The sequence below is a fragment of the Sinohyriopsis cumingii genome, chromosome 10, assembly GCF_028554795.1.
Source record: "Sinohyriopsis cumingii isolate HCF-2022 chromosome 10, ASM2855479v2, whole genome shotgun sequence".
NCBI lineage: Eukaryota > Metazoa > Mollusca > Bivalvia > Unionida > Unionidae > Sinohyriopsis > Sinohyriopsis cumingii.
In genome coordinates, this window is record NC_142970.1 from 56062604 (window position 1) to 56076928 (window position 14325).

Genomic DNA, 14325 nt, shown 5'->3' on the forward strand with positions numbered 1-14325 from the left:
CCTCTTTTTTATACATCAACCCTTCGCATATGTAGTTAGCTAAAACAGTATTTTGAACAATTAATTGCCCTCTTGCAAATAAAATCCCAATTGCATGCTTTTACCAATGTGAGAGCTTCTTACATAAGTAGCTAAGTATTCAGTAACTGAATTTCCACATCCACATGCATCAACTCAGAATTAAAAGTTGCAAAACATATACAAATTGGAAAATCTTGAGACATGTGTCACTTTGCATGATGGGTGTTATGATTTAAATGCAACAAGGATTTTGAATTAGGGTTAATTTCTTTAAGCTGTATTCAATCATGGGGCCCTTGGTTATAGAATGGTCTAGGCATACACATCACACAAACTAATCAACTCTCTCTAGTCCAACCAATGTGTATATATGAGAAAGCTTGCCAGTAGCGTTATGTGTGTTGATTTCCTCCAATAAATATGCTGGCTGCCATGTAAAGCCTATTATGTCCTGAAAAATGGTGTTAAGCTCCATACAAGCAAGCTAAACAATCAATGATGTAATGGAACAGTAGACACCATTTTAGCTAAATATGCCAAGAATTGATTTAGAGACTTGGTTAGTGACGATGACTTAAAATTGGCAAGAGATTAAAAAGATTAAAGAAAAGACCTTTCATGGCACTGTAATATAACAAATGAGGAAAAACAAAAGTTTATTGTATCTGAACCTTTTGCTTTTTCACAGTTTCAATTTAAGTCATAACGCCCCTTATTTTGCCTTACCAAACATATAGCAAGTTATTACCTTAAGCCCTAACACTGATAATGCCTCACAAGTAAGCAGTCTTTTATGCAGTCTCGGGTCTGAGTATATGTCTAGCAATACTTATGTCCAGTTTGTTTATAAAATTCTTTCTCACATGGTACAGTTTTCAGAGAGACACGATAAATTCAACAAGTGTGGTAATGAAGGGACAGGCATTCTTTATTTATGCACACATCCCAAAGGGACATTGCTATGTTTGAATCAACACTGAACTGAAGAATGGAGCATCAGCTGCATCAATTAAAATATTGTGGCCCACACAAAATACTGCAAGGACTGTGAACTATTTATGAGTGCAATGGGCATGAATTACTGTAGCAGACTGGAGGAAGTAATCCGAATTTATTAATATCTTGAAGCTAAATATAGTAAAGTTTTCATCTATAATCTGTGGAATCGTTTTTGCACACAGTTTGCAGGATTTGTCTTTGGGTCATTGTTTTTCTTTTTCTTCATCTTTCTAGCTTATGGTATCTTGATAAGTCTTATGGTGCCGTACAACTGCACTTGATGATTACCATAGCCAGTGACATTGTATCAAATCTTCTGGGATCAGATGATTCAATGTAAATTCCACATAACCTATCACCATCCGACTTATTTTGCCTAAATAATAATAAAAACAATCTGGACTGATGTATTGATAGTGTTCTGAATGACCATAATATATTCTCTCTATCTACCCTAGAAAATTCTGAGTGGATCGCTGTTTGGTTTTAATAAACCAAAGTAATCCAATGAAAGGCACTTTACAGACACAAGTGTTTGTTTCCTGTATGCAGTGATTAAATGATAGTATTATGTCTTTAGTTTTTAAAACTGATGATACATATGATCACCTTCAATATGCAATATATAGTTATATTAATTAACGAGTGGGCAATATTTGAATTTCAAAGATAAAGTGTATGCCATGATCACTTTAGTAGGATGATTTGTCAAGTGAGGTGATCTTTTCTGTTAGAATAAATATTGTTAACTAAACTATTTTCGCAAGTTATGACATAAGAATGATTCAAAGAAAGAAAATTTATTAAACTGAACATATAAAATGTAAGACTGCAACAGAGTCTAGATGAACTATTTCTTCAGAGACATAATCCAGACTCTGTGGCAGCAAAATTATCAAATAGGACACAACTAAGAGACAATCACATTTTCAGTCACAATGGTTTGACAATTATCAATGGCTTGAATTCATTGACTATGAAGGCAAAGTGATTTGTAGCTACAACAAAAACGTTCCCAAACTGTCACAGATTTTAAATTCTACCAGTGGACTTGTAAGTGTAACTGACAAATTCAGGATTTAATCAAGCAAGTCTCATGATAGTTTTATACGTAATAAAGCAAAATGTAGCACAGTATATTCATGACACTTAGGCCAGCATGTACAAAATATTCCTCAAGTTACAGTTGCTAGCACTCCACTAAGAAATGTCATTTTATAATAAATAAAAATGTAATGGAAAAAAATCGATAAAGTGATTGCACTCTTTAACATAGCCTACTACCTAACTCAATAATGAAAATGATTTGGTTCATTATATCTTTGTGTTTTATGAAATAAATGCATACATCTGATTGAATTTTAGGCAAGAGACAACTTTTGGGTTAAGTTAAAATGTATGTGGAACAAATGCATTTTCTAAAACCACTTGTATCAGTGTGCATTGTGACTTTTCTTTAAGATAACTCTAAATGGAACTGGGTATATATCATTTTCTTCAACTGCACACTGTTGTCTTCCATTTGATTTGATGACTTACAGCTATACTGTCTACACAGTAGGCCTCAGCATCAGGAAGAATTCTGTATACTTCAGTTACAGCTGAAATAAGTTTTGCATTAGCACCTGAATCAGACAAAAAAGGTTGTGTTCTGGTGTGTGAATAGAAATGGCTAAAACTAATATAGACAAAAGCCATAAGAGTACACAAGTTACATATGAAAACCACCAATTCGCTTGCATGTGTGGCATACAAGTTCAATGATTTGCTTCATGTTTATTTGTGTACACACATTATTCAACTCATAAGATATTTTAAGAGCTATTTCTCTATTGTATGCATAATTCATTTACAAATATGATTAGTGGGCCACACCGAAGGCTATACTATTAGTTCACTTGGCAATATGGTAACGTCAGTTGAAAAGCATAATCGTCCATTAAAAGAGCATTATGATATGAAAATTAGGTATTTAGAACATATAGATTTTTCTTTTCCAAATGGAGTCCAAGTAATTATTGCCCAATCCAGGTATAATTTTGTACACAAGTAAAGAACAAAATAAGATAAATCTTCATTTATTTGCAATTGATAATACACTTCTTAATGAATATACACTTTTACATTTATTTTGTATCACTTGAATAAACAATATTTCTTTCAGTTCATTTTAAACTTTTATTTTATATCACTTGAGTAAACAGTATCTCTTTCGTTTCATTTAACACTTAGAAACAGGTTCTTCCAGTTACAATAATCAACTTTGGAAACAATAAACAAACTGGAACTTTTGACCTAATTATGTTACATTTACTAGGGTTAAAACAATAAATTCCCTAACATAATAAATTAACAGTTCCAGTTAATCAAACACAAAATCATCTTTTATACAGGGTGTGAACTGTTAATATTTACAGGATAAAGCCTATAGTTTCCAAATCGATTGAAGCTTACATGTTGCAGTTGTTGGCACATATCTATTTCCAGCATGGTTTGCATATATTCCACCTTTAATAATTTTGTTACTTCTCCCCCCCCCACCCCACCCCAATCAGTAACAAGTATCAAAAATCAGGATCATTCTAAGGCAAAGTTTGTAACTTGTGTACCACAGTCATCAGAGAGACAAAGATGCAAAACTTTATGATGCCTGTCAAAGGAAGAAAACACCTTGTTGTTTTCCCCAAGTTTTGAACCAGTTAACTTGAATTCTCAGACCATCAATTGCTACAGCCCCACTAATTACAATTGTTAGGGAATAATGAGAACTCACCTTCAGTTATCTGTGTATATATATAATTTTAATAACCAAGAATACCGCATGCCTAGGAACATTATAGCATTCAATGGCAAAATCAGAACTGACATGAGAGAATTAAACAAGCATAGTACATGACATAATATATCCATAAACTATTGACTGGGAAAAATAGTACAGAAAATACTGCAGAACACCATTTCTGCTGGCAGTAAGATGTTGAACCTATATGTCACAAATATCAGGTTGGACATCTAGGACCAGTAATATTCATAATGGGTAGTAATCCCCCCGCCCCGCCCCCCCCCCACCCCCCAATTGAGAAGGGCCTGATTTGTAATCTAAGCCACCCAACCTATCATAGTCTTTATAGTACTTGAAACAAATATTGAGTAATAGTAAAACAAACTCTGAAAGTTATTAAAACCAATTTGTTATATTTCCATAACTCTGCTTAGTTAACAGTGCAAGCAGACTTAAACATATCAGTGTATGACAGTTAAATTGAGCTATAGCATCGATTAACAGAAGCTACGAATTCATCAACAAGCAGTGAACAATCATCTTCACAATAAATGTCAAACATTAGCATCCATAAGCTGTCAAGACAAGTTGTTACACTGGATATATAATCATCCATTTATTTCAAACAAGCTGTGAAAAACGAACCTCACGTCCGCTATATGTACGCTGGCCATTGCAAAGGATGCTTTAATAGATTAATGTTTATCGTCGTGTCTTGACAACCATTTTGCGCGCGCACACCGGAAAGTCATGCTATATATTTGTTACTTGTGAACGTATTTGTGGGCAGTACGCTATATATTGTTCCCGTGGGCGTATTCGCGGGCAGAATGCTATATGTTTGTTCCTCGTGAACGTATTTTTGGGCAGTTACTTTGTCAACTTCAACCTAAAGGTCAAAACTGCCCATGAAATTTATATATCTGCCCACGAACCGAAAACATGAATAGGACTATAACATAAGTATATATACTTATTTTCAACATATACATAATTACTATGTAAGAAATACAACCTATGTATATATATTTTGATTTGAAATGTAAACTATATCACGTCCTTCCCGTAAACCCACTTTCGGGATGACTGCCCACAACGCACCTAAAACGTGTATATATATATATATATATATATATATATATATATATATATATATATATATATATATATATATATATATATATATATATATGTATATATGTATATATATATATATATATATATATATATATATATATATATATATATATATATATATATATATATATATATATATATATATGTATATATGTATATATATATATATATATATATATATATATATATATATATATATATATACATATATACACATATATATATACATATATACATATATATATATATATATATATATATATATATATATATATATATATATATATATATATATATATATATATATATATATATATGGGCATCTCACTGACTTAAATACACGAGTAACATATTTATGCTAACAGCGATGTATCTTTCTTTCTCGAGAATAACACCGCAATAGCCCCGCTATGCAAAGTTTAATATTTTCCTCTTTTATGACTGTTATCGCAATGACCAATCAATCATGATCCGTTATTTGCTGTTCCAATTAACAAAGATAATAGTTTTCATTTTCGCTTATTGAATATGTTATGTCTAAATGTTTACATATGTTAAAGAGCAGGACCTTTCTGTGAATTTTACTAAAGCTCACACGTATATAGATTTTAAAATTCAAAAGCATTTATATACCAGAATGAAATAAAAGTCAGGTAAAACTTTGTTATTACAGAGTTCAAAATGAAACATGGTATATGCGCATCACGTATGAATGAAAACAGAATTTTAACAATCTGTCCTTATATTAGCATCTCTCTTGTGTATTTGTAAATTTATGAAAAAGCCTCCTCTTTATGGCTTATCTGTCGGCTGATTGCCGATGATGTGACTTGATGCCAAATAATGAGGCGTTTAGAGTATCGCTGTTAAGAACACCCATATTACAGCTTCATACTATAACGCATACTTCCTAGCCGAATAGAACAAGGTAGGATAAACATTTTGGTAACAAATCGGAGCTGGAACTAAATGTGATTTGACGTACAGCATGCAACGAATTGCAATCTTGAGCCAATGAACTCTATCTTTGTTTCATTATGCTATGGAAGGTAAATGTATGTAAATTATAAATTTTTCACGAAACTTTGAAAACATGAATCTAATAAATAATTGTTCTAGATAGTATTGTTTAGAAATATAAACAAAATAAGTCAGAATTGACTGGGGGTGATGGAAGGAAAAATCCCGCGGAATGCAATAATTATCAAAGCACTATAATACTGTCATCACTACAATCGGTGAAACAACGCTCTCCTATCAAAGCTACGTGAAGAACATTACCTGATACCCTGTTGCCTGAGTGTTGCTAACTACACACCGTTGGTTATTTATTTTTGTATATCAGTTTGAACAACAAAGATAATCCCTCGCGTCCGTTTAAGAATCAATATAACCATGACACATGCCTTGAGTATATATTATAATTAGTCTAAGCGTACAGAAAACCAAAAACACACTTGACTCGACAAACAAAATGAAATATATAGTACAATATTATATATCTATATTTTTGCCCCTAAAATATATGTAACGATTTTTAAATGAGTTATTCATTTATTCCTCAAATAACTGATTGCATGAAATAATGGCCATTATGGACATATTAGCTCACGGCATAATTTGTAATAGGTAGGTAAAACTGTATACACAATATGGATAAGTCCCTTAATGATCAGCTTATATCTCGAATTTAGCTTTAACATTCTAAGAGTAATTAGAGCAAAAGCCTTTATCAATAAATATTCTTACCACTACCCCATATGAGCTTCTTAACTGATTCTACCATTTCCATCAACAAATAGAGGAATACAGTAAAACTAAAGATTTTATATTACGTTGCTCATATAGGTTACAGCCTTCTATCCACCAAGATTTTCCCTCACAGGACACGAAATTACACATATATGCATATGAAACCATGGATTTCATCATCAAACGTTAACAATATGCAAATCTGCTTGAGGACGATGTCTTGGGTCGGAATGATGTGATCCATATCAGTAACCGACAAGAGCTATACCATGCAAATACTTCCTTAAGATTGTGACACACCAAATACAAAGCAATGTACTTGTATTTAGTATTTATAGAACGATCTATTTGAAAGGAATTTATTCGAAGTTTAGTGTCCAAATTTATTGCCAATAGTTTGGTATCTGTGCGCGTAGTCTGCATTGGTTTTTATATTCCACATATACAGTATGGAACTTTAGCATGCTAAACATTTCATTATCAATAACTACTTTGCACAGTGTACTAACCGTACAGATGCTACGTTGTACTCCAGCGAAAAGTTCCGAATCCACACGTATTCGCAAATTCAGTCGTGTCGAAATAATTTTACAAACATAGGTCGCTACAATGCTTACTATTGATATATAGAGAGCAACATTTTCGACTGATTTGCCTAAACATTTGCTGCTGGCGATTCCAGCCACAAACAGGAGAATGGTTGCTACCGAACCAATATACACGTTTGTAATTTATGAGCAACCCGTTGTTTTCTTACGGTTTTCATCTCAAATCTGTTTTTCTGGTTCGATTTGGATTTTCACATCGGTAACATTGCTAATTTTTCTATTAATAATGTAATGGCGCAGAATACCTGCACGATACTTGTATTAGGTGAAAGACGTACAAGCACTTCTGACCATTTGCCATTATTGTCTGGTACAACTGTCATATAATCATACAAACATATCAGGCTGTTATATGATATGGAGCCCTAGCACAAAAAGCACATAAAACCATGCTAAGACCATTTAAAAATTTCTGAAACGATCGTTCTAATATTCCTAATAATTGTTATTCAGAAGAGTGCGTCATTGTTTAATAACAGTCGATGTCTTCTTTTCGTTAACTGAGTCAATGTTGGTCATTCATATCCGTTGCCGGAAATAAGTCCTGATTATTTTATGATTAGTGGTACCGTCAGATAGTGGGCGTTTTAATCTGCAGATGCAGTGATTCCAAGCAGGTATAGAGTTGCTTGTGGCACATTAGATTGGTTGCAACTACTAATTTGGTTTAGGACCGTTGCAATGTTCTTATTCAATTTATGTAAGTGTTGGTTATGCTGTTTTCACACATATAATACATCAGTAAGTGGGAAAAAAATCACCGTTATCGTTAGTATCACTTGTCAGGTTTCCCAACATTTTCTCTGTACGTACCGCAACCTCATCTACGCGGTCAGTTGAACGTAATATTAAAATCATATCGTAAAGACAAATAGCAAAGAATGTTAGTTGCGCTTCGGATAACGTATTGGATGTATCTCTTTTTCTTCGTCTTTGTTAATCATAATCTCGCCTGCACACCAAAGAGGTTATGAATGAGTCATGAGTATAATCCGGAATAAACATTGAACGTCTGGTCTAATAGTTTAGATTCAGCATTTTGACACTGCACAGACAGTATCGATTATAGTAATTATATCGTAAGACTCCAAAAAGTAGTAGCAAATGCGTAAACGATAACGAAACAATATCCCAAAAGAAAATCAGCGAATCACCTCAACACAGTGTCGAAAACCATTAAGCTTTATTAATTTGAAAATAATATTTCAGCGTTTGTTTCACCTGAGGATATTTCATATATTTTTCAATGAAATTCAACAATTCATTTTTAACGGTGCTAATGTGTAGCCATAAAGGTTTCCAAGGTAAAACAATGATAGTTAGATTCAATGTGTGTTTGAAAAAAGACTATTACGTTTAATATATATATATATATATATATATATATATATATATATATATATATATATATATATATATATATATATATATATATATATATATATATATATATATATATATGTATATATATAACAAGGTAGATAGATTGATCGGTAGATATAGTCCTAGTCTATATAGGAATAAAACTAATTGAAATTGAGAGAGATTACGGAAAATGGATGTTCCTATGCCAACACTCACCTCAGAAAAGGATGTTCAAATTGTCATTCATATATATCATTTGTCCTAATGTGTGTCGAAACAAATCCTATTTCAAATGTACATGTGATACCTCAGGTAGACAAAGCTTTTAAAGTTATGTGAAATAAAGCTTGATTCACATTGTACAAATAATAATGTAGTATATACGAAAAACGTTTACGCATTTATCTGAAGGATTTGAAGATGTAGTGTTAGTAATGGAGCGGTTAGTCACGTATTGGATATGTATTGCTAGAGCTAATTGCATCACCTTTGCTATAGAAATATGAATTTTGTTAATGTACAATGTTACTACCGAAATCTACTTGACACGTATTTGTTATCCATTAACTGATTTTTTTGGAAGTATTCTTGGAGTTTCTTCTAGAACACGAATTTAATTGTATGCATTTTCTTCTCTTTTTTAGTTCAGCTACTGATAATTGAAGATTCTGAGAAGAAGCATATGGCATATTTCATGACATAGTCTATATTGTCACTGGAGCACGAATTTTGAACGAGTATATGGCTGATGCTCGATACAGTATTATATTAACACCATTTCTTGACATGATTTCATGGCTCTCACCCAGTTATTATGGTCACATCAAATTGTCATGTTGAGCAAATCATACTATCGACATTGCTTTTCACATCCTTTTAATTTTTAAGTTGTTGTTAAGTGAAAATTAGCAATGAAGATCATATGTGATTACGTGTAATAATCAGTATACGGCTTCATCGATCAGGGTGACAAGGCTATAATTAACCCTGTTTAATATCATCACAGTAATGAAAGAGATAAATAGAACGAGAAGAACAAGATGTAATACTGGCACTACTACAATGCAATTAATACAACTTATATTCTACGTCCTGGAACTACTTATTATTAATTGTAAAATGGTAGAAAAAGTGCTAGAAGCATCATCAACTGCAAAAGAAGTTTTAAAGTTCAATTGTTTTAAACAAAAAATAAAATAATGATATTCATATATAATTTAACATGAGATGTGATACGCATAAGAATACTTTATATTTAACAAAAAAAGAAAATATGAAGGTGTATCTTTAATATCCTGGCTTTGATACCGTTCGTCAGACGACATTATTAATCTTTGCAGTTTAGCTTTCAAGAGACTGGTTTTGTACTACACAATAAATGTCTCCTGGACGTATCATACGCTATTGCTACAAATTGATTTTACTGTTTTACATGTGTGTCAAGGAGCATAGTATATACATAAGTTTATTAGACCCACTGTCTCACATGCCATGTTGAGATGATTGCAAACATCGTCATGACAAAGAAAGTTGCATGAATTTGTGCTTAACATGTGGAAGCATTTTAAAGGTAGTCCTCCAATTAGCTATAATAAATAATTATACATATAATCATGTTAAAATGTATTTTACCAAGCAGTAGTGAAACTTCCGATATATTATTTGTAGCATAAATCTTATATTTAACTATATAAATGAGTGTTCAACTCATGATGTACTTATACAAGTATTTTCTTTCAACATTATTATGTGAACAACTAGAGGAACTATTAGCGGAAATGCTGTTGCTAAGCCTTACACGACTTATCAACAAGGTCTTGTACCATTACGAAGATACAATGAAACCTGCCAAACATCGCATATTCTTGTATGCATCATCTTTTCTTTCTCACATTATTATACATAAATTTCCAAATATCATCACCAAAGAAATATATTACCAATAATATCATCATCAACATCGTCGCACGAAGTATCAACGGAAATAGTGAAGTCGGAGATATCATTCACATTATTAGAATTATATATTTTCTTATTCCTTTTTTTATTTTCTTTGCCTAAGATAAGAATTTAAGATGGGAAAGCAAATATAGGATGGGACTAATGTATCTCTCCCTATCTCTCTATCTATCTCTGCACATGCATATTTACAGCTATTTCCCAAAGTCTAAGCTATCATATTCTTGTCCTAAATGTTGATTAATATTTCGTGGTATTACAGCCGGAATTGGAACGTAATTAATGCCATGTTGCTACCGAATAACAGTACTTCCTTTTTCCAAGTTTAATTGACATATACTAGTAAATAATGATTGCAAAACAAGAACGATAGTTTACTTTCTAAGAATGTATAGACCTTACAGTTTGCGCTTTGTAATGAATATTAAGTGCTACTTACAGTATAACGGTATCACTGTTGAATCAGTACAATAATTCATCCATGCGCCGTTCGTCTCAACATCGATTTGACTGACCTCAAGAATGGGATCTATTTGTATAGATTGTGTTTGAATACGAGCGCCTTATACCGTTGACCCAACCTGTGTCACGCAACAATCCCTAGTCGCTGATAAAGGTAGATTATTTTGGGAGAGAGAAGGAGAGACAGTGCTAATCTCTAACAGATTCGTCTCATTTGTCGTTATGATCTGGGCAAGTTTCTAAAATAAATATAATATCCTAATAATAAGTTAGTTAAACATTATGCAAGGTTTGATGCATAGTAGTTTTGATAACTATTTAATAGAAATATTGATTATTAAGTACAAAATTAAACTTATTTGCACACTATATTGGAGCACAAGATGTTTGCAAAGATACCGTGCTAAACACAGCTTAAGGCATCACAAAACTGTCTGAGTTGATTCCACTGAATTTTGTGATGTCAGTTTCTTTCTCTGTATATGTCACTCTATGTATATATTTGTGTGCATTTTTATGCATATTACATTTTGATTTTCTTGCAAAATGGTTTTCGCCACTTTTGAGTCCGTTTCGCACCATTCTGGCTAATATAACCGTTTACAATTAGAATACAAACCTAATGCCATTAAACATATCAATTGAAGAAGATATTAATAAGTGTTTTGTGACTATATTATTTTAAATGGCTATTTGTAAATATATGAATACATTTGAGGAGAGTGTCACAATGCATCTTCTTGTGATACAATACCGGCATGAGGCAGTGGAAGGGATAGTAAAATATATACATGCCATTAAAAACATGTTTTCCCCAATCTGGTATCCTTTGAGTGAATAAACCAATGCACAAATGTGTTGCGATGGTGATAGGGACCTTTGCGTAAATTTGCATCGATAAAGCTAAACTACAAGAAAACAATCGCTATGGGGACATCGGTAGAGCATCATAGGGATACAAGTAAGTTTTACTGCCACAACCTTATGAGACCTATCTTGGCGATATACATTTGTGGTTTCGATTCCCTTCTTCTAACGAATATATATTATAGATAGTAGATTCATTATGTGCTTATATAAAGTACTTCAAAATGTGGAGTTGCGTTGCAGCCAACTTTAGAAATTCCGTAATGTGCATATTTGTATTTTCTCTAGCTTAGGTGAGACCATATTACTTGGTCCTTAACCAAACTTTATTAGGAGTTTGGAAATATCCCCTTCGGGGATCTGTGGTTTGTCAAGGGATTATAGGTGCCGTAACCGCAGACCCGGATTCAAACGTTAGTATAGTAACACAATATTTTCTAACCTGCATTATAATATTGATTCTCTTTAGACGAGAAATAATTACTAGATTGTCATGCCGGTGTGTCTATTACCCACGAATGACTACACGATTTATTTCTTCGCATCATTTATTTGCGATATATATACATTCGAGATGGTATGGATGTTGGTGCGTACAGGAAAGGATATTGGTGCCTTGGGACCCATGTTCGAGTCTGCCAAGAGGACGAGACAAAATATATAACTCTCTTTGATAATGTGGTGATAAATATTCTTCGCAACAACTCAGGGAAGCGGTGCACCCGATTTGGTATCCATTTGTATATTGATTGTCATGTACTACAATGCAGTTCTTGTTGCACTGTCGCAAAATGATGACAAGTGTGTAGAACCAGAGTACTGTTACACAAATCTTACACGATTTCAGTTTAAATGTACTTCAGCATCATAACCTCATTTCCTGTTTGTACAGAATTTCCAAAAAGTGTGTATTTAAACGTAATTGTCGTAATATGCAAGTTCGCCTTGTCGGTCTCTCTTTCATGGAGGCTCGACAGTAATAATAGTCCGTATGCATGCGTTTCGTGTGGTACCTAAACGATGTTGACTGATCTGAATGTGAAAAATTTGGCGTTCAAGTTTATAATGTGATTAATACAATTTCCGAACATTGTGGATTAATATAGGAAAAAACTAAAAACTTGCGCAAGCAATGTTACATCGTTTGCAGTATATTATTTATCCCACTATATTGTCCAAACATCCATAGGCCAATTGCATTGTATTATAGCTTGGTGAATAAGTGTAACCTTTGCTATTTTACTGATATCTCCTTTGTTTGCATTTTTGCGTATCTGGGTAACGACACCACATGCGCAGACCATTGCTTGTCCATTTGGCGATTACTGTCATTTATCAAATAATTTCAAGGTAATTAAAGCCTGTTTTCCTAATCATTGGATGTTATTGTGATTTGTTATTTGCGAACTGTTGTGAATTATTCAAAAATGTTCCCGACGAAATCATCTTGAAGACTTCCCGAACCATGGCAGACTAGTACATTCCCGGTTTTTAAATTTATACTGAACTGTTCACTGTATTGGACTTTCATAATATTTTATCAGGATAATTTTGAATTAACTTCTTAATACTGTAATTGTTTCTCACATTTGGTTTTACGACTTAGATAATTAAATTGTTTGTTAAGTTTAGCAAAATTAAAGACTATGTGTCATTTCGTATTTGTTTATTGCTATTCATTTTATATTGAAAAACAAACAACCAAGTAACCAAATCCAAACGAACCCGATTGAAAATGAAATGACATAAACAATGTTATAAGGCAAGTTATGATCTACACTAATACGGGAAACTATATTATTGTTATGTTTACCAGGAACTCTAAATAGTTGTTCTCAGGAAATGTAAAAAGTAAGGCCAAAATACGCAGAGAGATTTACTTTAGTAAATTCCATTTCACATGTAAGTATGTATAATATGAAACAATGACCTTTGAAATAAAGAAATGACTTGATTGTTCTGTTAAATACAATAACTTATGTAGACAGGTGGTGTTAAAACCTTAAATAATATGTAGAAAATTACATTTCTTCAGGGAAAATTATATAATAAGGGTTCCCTAGGCATGTAGATATTATCTCACAAAATGTAGCACGTATTCAATGTTTCGTGTACGATTGTTTATATGTTACTAAACTAGGAACATTTTCCCATTACCTAACTACATTTTCAAGTTTGCATCACTTTGTCGATCAACATATCCGCATTGTTTTCAAGTGATCAGAGGTGGATGTAGGTCATGACGATATCGAGGTAATCTTCCCAGTTATCTATAAAAGGTATCCTGTTCATGAATTCCTCGAATGTTGAAAGGAAGGCCCTTCATGTCAAATGGCAAATCCATCAACATTTACAAACGCTGAAATTTTTGCT